The following is an 8641-nucleotide window of genomic DNA, read 5'->3' on the forward strand; positions in this document are numbered from 1 at the left end:
ACAAAAATTAGCCAGGCATGGTGGCGGGCGCCTGTAGTCCCAGCTACTCGGGAAGCTGAGGCAGGAGAATTGCTTGAACCCGGGAGGTGGAGGTTGTAGTGAGCCAAGATCACGCCACTGCACTCCAGCCTGGGTGACAGGGCAAGACTGTCTCAAAAACAAAACAAAACAAAAAAGCACATTTTTCTTCCTGTGACAGCTTACACTTGAGGATGTATAGATAACAATGTTGAAAACTAGAAAAAGTCCCAGGTGCGGTGGCTCACGCCTATAATCCCAGCACTTTGGGAGGCCGAGGCGGGCAGATCACCTGAGGTCAGCCTTGGCGAACATGGTGAAACCCCCGTCTCTACTAAAAAAATATATAAAAATTAGCCAACGTGGTGGCAAGTGCCTGTAATCACAGCTACTTGGGAGGCTGAGACAGGAGAATTGCTTGAACCCGGGGGGTGGAGGTTGCAGTGAGCTGAGATTGTGCCATTGCACTCCAGCCCTGGCAACAAGAGTGAAACTCCGTCTCCAAAAAAAAGAAAACTAGAAAAAGTGTAAGTCCAACTGAGATTTAACTTCCAGTGTAGCCTGGTTTTCTTTCTCCTATCAGAGGTGTAGAGGAGTTAAAGCACTTAATTAGGCTTAGATTAACCTTCACTTTCCTGTGGAAGTGTGTACTGGAAGCTGGCATTCATTGCAAAGATCTCTGCCATTCAGTAATCTTGTGGGCTCTACTCTCCACCATTTTATGGGAGTAACTCAGGTCCTTTAGTCCTTGAAGGAAGCCAGACTATTTGTTTCTCATTTTCTACTGCCATTACCAGGTTTTTTACCCATCTGAAATTTGTTCTGAGAGTTCTTTCTCCATTCTAGCCCCGTGGGTCTTTAGATAAGGCTCTGTGTTTCAGCCATGTCGCCATGCCATTCTCCTTGACAGGTGGTGCTTTTTTTGGGGGGTTGGGGAGGAGGGTAGAGACAGGGTCTCACTGTGTTGGCCAGGGTGGTCTTGAACTCCTGGCCTTAAGCAGTCTTCCCACCTCGGCCTCCCAAAGTGCTGGGATTACAGATGTGAGCTACTGTACCCAGCCTGTGTATGTGATGTTCTTTCAGTTATTCTGGAACTTGGTATGCACCTTGGAGGATTCATTGGCAAGATTTTGGAGACCACTGTGTTCTAATACTGGTGGCAACACCACAACTTGGGAGCTAGGAAAATACGTGGGACAAGATTATTAACGCTTTTTGGAGCTAGACTTGTCTATTCCCACAACTATGTAACATGAGACATTGTGTGATCTAGAGACAGAAAGGACCAGCCTGAAGCTGGGTGCAGTGGCTCATGCCTGTAATCCCAGCACTTTGGGAGGCCAAGGCAGGTGGATCACTTGAGGTCAGGATTTCGAGACCAGCCTGGCCAACATGGTGAAACTCCGTTTCTACTAAAAATACAAAAGTTAGCTGGGCATGGTGGCGTGCACCTGTAATCCCAGCTGCTTGGGAGGCTGAGGCAGGAGAATCGCCTGAACCTGGGAGGCGGAGGTTGCAGTGAGCCGAGATCGTGCCACTGCACTCCAGCCTGGGTAACAGAGCGAGACTCCATCTCAAAAAAAAAAAAAAAAGAAAAAGAAAACCAGCCTAGAGGTCAAAGATCTGGCTTCTGTGGTCATTCACGTACTTGTTAAATATATTGAGTGCTTGTTATGAGTCAGGGACTGAAGTAGGTACTAGAACTTTAAACTTCACTACTTTATAGCTATGGCTTTAATCTCACTGAGTTTCTGTTTTACCTTTTACAGACAAAAGGTGGACAATCTATCTAGCCTGCAAGCCAATGTGTGAAAGTATTTCCAAGTGTAAAGGGCTGTGGAATGTATGTAGTGGAACACTCAAATGGGAAGGAAGTTAGCAGGATAGCCTAATTTTGGAACTAGAAAGTTCTAATAAAGTGAAACCAGTCTTGTGGATAAGAAAATCAACAACACTGAGCAGACCTATTGCCCTAGATTTTCAAGGACATAGTCACAAAAAGAAAATGACAGTGTAACTTGGGAATGCAAAGTTAAAAAAAAAAAAAAACAATTAAGCCGTGTTTTTGCTTCTAATTAGCACTCTCTGATGGCATACAATGGGAAAGGTCATTCTGTTGAAATAAGTGAAGAAAAATCAGGACCCAGAGAACAAGTGCTAAAAGGAAATGCCTTTGACCAAAAACTCAGTCACTTACCAGCAGTTAAGTCTTGACTAAGGAGTTTTGATTTGGTAGGTCTGAGGTAGGGCCCCATAGAGCATTTGTGTTTTTAACAAATTGATGCTGATGCTGCTGATTAGGACCTGGTACTTTGAGAACCCCTGCTTTAAGGAAGCCTCAATAATGAAGGCCAAAGTAAAGATCGGGTGAGTTTCACAGCAGAGTAGTAAAAATAAGTCAGAGGGCTGGTTGTGTCTGTAGTCCCAGCTACCAGCTACTAGGGAGGCTGAGGTGGGAGGATCATGAGGCCAGGAGTTCAGGGCTACCCTGCACTATGATAGTGCCTATGAATAGCCACTGTACTCCAGCCTGGGCAACACAGCGAGAACTCATCCCAAAAAATAAAAATAAGTCAAAGGATTTTGGGTCTGAGTCCAGCACAGTGTTGAAATCTGTGCCCGAGGGTCTTCCTCTTCACCAACTGAAATTAATCGGGTTTTTATATATATATATATATGTATATGTAATATATATGTTATATATGTTATATATATATTTATATATATTTAGTGTGTGTGTATATATATATATATGTAACAGCATAGGTGGCTCGTGTTAACTCTGTCCCTACCCCCTTTTAGTCACTGCCCATGTTGACTCTTTTGTATTAAAGTAAAAATACAGTTTTATTCGAATCCTGCCCAGATAGGTTTCATGATGTGAAAAGATGCCAATGAGATGAGTTTGAGAACTGGTCCTTAAGGTCTGTAGTAAAGAGGCCAGGGATCTGACTGGCAGAGAAATATGAGGTCAGACGTCTGCATTTAGTATTCACGTGAGGTCAGTGTTGATGGAGATTGGTCTGAAGCTTGAGACGGGAAACCAGGGATACATCCCGAGGATGGGCAGGAGGCTCAGCAACTTGTTTGGGCATCATGTGAGCTGGCTAATGGTTGTAAAGGTTAGGTGAGTCAAAGTAAGAGCCCAACCGTCCTATTGCAAGTTAGAGCATTTGAGTTCATTCCCTCTATTCCTCTTCACCAGTCCCTCCAGTTTCTACATGGTTGATTTCAAGCAAACATGAAAAAGCTTTCACTCTTTTTTTTAAAGACATAATAGAAATAATATGTAGGCATTTAGTATTGTGTTGATGCATTTCATTTGTTTTTAGGGTTCAGGGCTGTAGGGAAAGAATCAGCAGAAAACTATTTCAGGCCAAACCACAAGTGTTTCTTGTAGGGGAACAGATAACCTGAAGTGATCTCTGCAAGTCTTGCTTAAATTTCCAGTAGATGGAATAGTGAAAAGGGTAGAGAAGTAGCATTTAAGTCTTTGTTGGCCATTTCCAATCCTGTGTTTGGTAGCAAAGCATTTGAAGACATAAAAGAGCTGGCCTTGCCTCTCAAGTTTATAGCGTGGGAAGACAAAATGAACACATGGAACATCACACACGCTAAAACACAATGCCCGTTCCATGGCGGCAGCTCAGGTGGAATCCAGGAATGAAACATACACAGTTTGTAAAGAGAACGGTCAGTTTCAGAATGGGAGAAGAGTGCATCCTGGAGGAACGCGTAAGAAGTAGGATGATTCAAATAGTATAGTATGTTGTCCAGGAGTTTTTTTTAACCACCTGCTAATAGGAGTTCCCAAAGTAATAGGAACTTCCTTAGATGGTTGTTATGAAGGGAAATGAGGTCAGATGTCTCTGGATTTGAATCTTGACTCTTCATAGTTGAGTAACTTTGGACAAGTCCCCTAGTCTGTAAAACAGGCATGATGTTTCAAAGGATCGTTATAGGACTATATGAGATCATTTACGCATTTTGCATGCAACAAATATTTGATTATGACAGACATTAGGCTAGGTGAACAAAACAGAAAGACCTTGTGCCTAGCATATAATAGGAACTCAGTAGATACCTCCTAAATGTATCTGGTTGTTTCATGCCCTTATAGTATTTTGGTTCTTTTTATTTATTTTTCTTTTTTTCTTTTTGAGATGGATTCTCGCTCTGTCGCCCAGGCTGGAGTGCAGTGGTGTGATCTTGGCTCACTGCAACCTCTGCCTCGCGGGTTCAAGAGATTCTCCTGCCTCAGCCTCCCAAGTAGCTGGGATTACAGGCGTGTGCCACCACGCCCGGCTAATTTTTGTATTTTTGGTAGAGACAGGGTTTCACCATGTTGGTCAGGCTGGTCTCGAACTCCTGACCTCATGATCCGCCTGCCTCGTACTCCCAAAGTGTTGGGATTACAGGTGTGAGCCATGGCAACCGGCCTTTAATTCTTTATTATGCGATAATGTATTTTTCTTTGCTGAAATATTTCAAAGCAAGTAACAGACATTATGTTTTCTCATTACTACATAATTCAGCATACATTGCTAAAGAAATATGCAGCCTGGCACAGTGGTTCACGCCTGTAATCCCAGCATTTTGGGAGGCCAAGCTGAGTGGATCACCTGAGGTCAGGAGTTTGAGACCAGCCTGACCAACATGGTGAAACAAATATGTATATAAATATATTTATATAGCTGGGCGTGGTGGTGCGCACCTGTAATCCCAGCTACTCGGGAGGCTGAGGCAGGAGAATCACTTGAATCCGGAAGGTGGAGGTTGCAGTGAGCCGAGATCACACCACTGCACTCCAGCCTAGGCGACAGAGCAAGAATCCATCTCAAAAAGAAAAAAAGAAAAAAAAATTAAAATACTATAAAGGCATGAAACAACCAGGTACATTTAGGAGGTATCTACTGAGTTCCTATTATGTGCTAGGCACAAGGTCCTTCTGTTTTGTTCACCTAGCCTAATGTCTGTCATAGAGTAATCAAATATTTGTTGCATGCAAAATGCATAAATGATCTCATATAGTCCTATAACGATCCTTTGAAGCATTATGCGTAGTTTACAGATTAGGGGACTTGTCCAAAGTTACTCAACTATGAAGAGTCAAGATTCAAACCCGGGAGACGGAGGTTGCAATGAGCCGAGATCGTGCCACTGCACTCTAGCCTGGGCAACAGAGCAAGACTCCATCTTAAAATAAATTGGGAGGCTGAGGTGGGTGGATCACGAGGTCAGGAGTTCGAGATGAGCCTGACCAGCATGGTGAAACCCCATCTCAACTAAAAATACAAAAATTAGGCATGTGCCTGTAATCCCAGCTACTCAGGAGGCTGAGGCAGGAGAATTGTTGGAACCCGGGATGCGGAGGTTACAGTGAGCTGAGATCATGCCACTGCACTCCAGCCTGGGCAACAGAGTGAGACTCCATTTCAAAAAAAAAAAAAATAGCTAGATTGATACATTTCCCTGCCTCAAAAAGAAATGCCTGAGAAATGGATTCTCATGAAATTCACTTTGATATTAGTCTCCCTTACTAGTGATGGTTTTGCAAAATTAAAGATCTTTAGGAAATGATTGGAGGGCTTCACCAGAGATAGGATCTGATTCTTTACAGCTTGGTGCCTGTAGTGCTATTCAAGTTGTTTCTCATCCTTTTCCTGTTTTCAGATCAATTGGCTGTAGGACTTAAAGTTAGAAGGAACTCTAGTGGACATTGCTGATATTTGCCTATTGAACATCTGAAAACTTTGTTCCCCCGTGCCATTGTATGAGTCTTAGCAGGAGACAGAGCCAGAGTCTCATCACCTGGCCATTGGAATGCAGGCTTGTGAACTAAGTTCAGCTGACTGGATGCTCCCACCCAGGACTCAGAATCCTGAGGGGAAGGGATAAAAAATGCAGGAATATTTGAGGATATACTCTTGGTGATATGGACAGTCCAGTGGTGTCTAGAAGGCTGTATTTCATGGTAGCAGTGCTGGTGGTGATGTCCTTCCAGACCACTGGGCATGGCTTTGGCTGAGTCTCCACTACCCATTTCCTATGACTCCTGTTTTCTGCGTCTGGTGTTTCAGCTTTCTCATTAGCTATGTGAACTGCTAGATAGTCTTCCAGTAAGCTCTTTTTCTGCTTAGTGTGAATTGGTTCCTTTTGTGCATGACTAGAAGGCCTAAGTGATAAAGGGTTTGGAAGATTTGGCTTGCCCTTGACTTATGAATTTTCAGCCAAGAATTCCTTCCTGCTGTCCAGATAGCAGAATGAGCAGCTTCCCTAAAGTGAAGGAAAGCCTATTGCTAACCTATTCTGTCCTAAGCGAAGAAACTTCTTGATTGCTTGGGGGGAGATATTACTTCTTATGTAATAATGGGTACTAATGATTTTCTTCTGAGTCCTTTATAGGTTAAAATCAGATGAAGAGAGCTTATATACCCAAATTAAGCTGCGCCACCCCCCTACTTTCTGGGGTTTTTTGTTTTGTTTTTTTTTACTTTGTTTTGGGGTTTTTTTTTTTTTCTTTTTGAGACCGAGTCTCACTGTCACCCAGGCTGGAGTGCAGTGGCATGATCTCAGCTCACTGCAACCTCTGCCTCCCAGGTTCAAGCGATTCTCATGCCTCAGCCTCCTGAGTAGCTGGGATTACAGGCACCTGCCACCATGCCCGGCTAATTTTTTGTATTTTTAGTAGGGATGGGGTTTCATGATGTTGTCCAGGCTGGTCTCAAATTCCTGACCTCAAGTGATCTGCCCGCTTTGGCCTCCCAAAGTGCTGGGATTACAGGCGTGAGCCACCGTGCCGGGCCAGGGTTTTTTGTTTGTTTTGAGGCAGGGTATAGCCCTGTCACCCAGGTTGGAGTGCAGTGGTTCCGTCTCAGCTCACTGCAACCTCCACCCGCTGAACTAAAGTGATCCTCCCACCTCAGCCTCCCGAGTAGCTGGAACTACAGGCTAACACCATCACACATGGCTAATTTTTGTGTTTTTTGTAGAGATGAGGTTTTGCCATGTTGCCCAGGCTGGTCTCGAATTCTTGAGCCCAAGCGATCCATCCACCTTGGCCTCCCAAAATGCTGGGATTACAGGCGTAAGCCACCGTGCCTGGCCTCATCCACCTACTTTTTTAAGGGCAAATATCCCTCTACCTCACAAAGAGTTAAGAGCTCTCATCGGTGTAGGAAAGCATTGTGCCCTCTCACGTCTCCCAAAATAGATGTCTCATTTCTTTGAATTTTGCCTTAAATGCTCAACTTGAATGCCTCCTTATTGAGACACTGGAGGTGGCAATTAGTGAATGACTAGCCTTCCAGCTGCTCCTTTTGAGTATATTGTGCTGGGTGGATGATCCTGTTACTAGCAAATGTTGGATTGCAAACTCATCTGTCAGGTGGCAATCAAAAACTAGCCTGGAGGCCTGGGCACAATAGCTTACACCTGTAATCCCAGCACTTTGGAATGCCAAGACAGGAGGATCGCTTGATCTCAGGGGTTCAAGACCAGCCTAGGCAACATAGTAAGACCCCTGTATCTACAAAATATAGAAAACAGCCAGGCCTAGTGGCATGTGCCTGTAGTCCCAGCTACTCAGGAGGTGGGGGGAAATCACTTCAGCCGGGGAGTTCCAGGCTACAGTGAGCTGTGATCATACTATTGCACTCCAGTTTGGATGACAGAGCAAGACAGTTTCTTTAAAAAAAAAAAACAAAAAAAAAAACTAGCCTGGGCTGGGCATAGTGGCTCATATCTGTAATCTCAGCAATTTGGGAGGCCAAGGTGAGAGGATCACTTGAGGCCAGGAGTTTGAGACCAGCCTGGTCAACATGGCAAGACCCTGTCTCTACCAAAAAAAGAAGTAAAATAAAAATACTAACCTGCCTCTGACAGGGCCTGCCTGAAGAGATGCCACTGTTTAAGCAGTTGAGCCCTGGACTGGAAACCAGGAGGTCTGGGCTGTCATTCCTGCCCCTAACTTGCAGTGTGCTTTGGGAAAATCCCTGAATCTCTTTTTCTGTAAACTCCAGGAAGACATAGGGTTCTAGGAGATGGTTCAGGAGTGCTTCAAACCCAATAGCTCTGCTTTGATCCATTTTATACGATACGATTCTGCAAAAGATTTATTTTGCAGATAGGGTGCTATAGCTAAACGAAAAAAACCCCCAAACCACAAGAGCTCAAAAACATCATCGGACTAGATGGCAACCACATTCCTCTGTATATTTCAAATTCACATCTATGTTATTAACTGAAGTTTTTATTTTTATTATAATTTTTTTTGAGATGGGTTCCTGCTGTGTTGCCCAGGCTGCTCTTGAACTCCTGGGCTCAAGCAATCCTTCTGCCTCAGCCTCCCTAAGTGCTGGGATTACAGGTGTGAGCCACCGTGCCCAGCCTAACTGAAGTTTTTGTTTTTTATTTTTATGTTTTGAGACACAGTTTCGCTCTGTTGCCCAGGCTGGGGTGCAGTAGTGCAATCTCAGCTCACTGCAAGCTCCGCCTCCTGGGTTCACGCCATTCTCCTGCCTCAGCCTCCCGAGTAACTGGGACTACAGGTGCCCGCTACCACGCCCAGCTAATTTTTTGTATTTTTAGTAGAGATGGGGTTTCACTGTGTTAGCCAGAATGG

This window comes from Pongo abelii, chromosome 12 (assembly GCF_028885655.2).
Source record: "Pongo abelii isolate AG06213 chromosome 12, NHGRI_mPonAbe1-v2.0_pri, whole genome shotgun sequence".
Lineage (NCBI taxonomy): Eukaryota > Metazoa > Chordata > Mammalia > Primates > Hominidae > Pongo > Pongo abelii.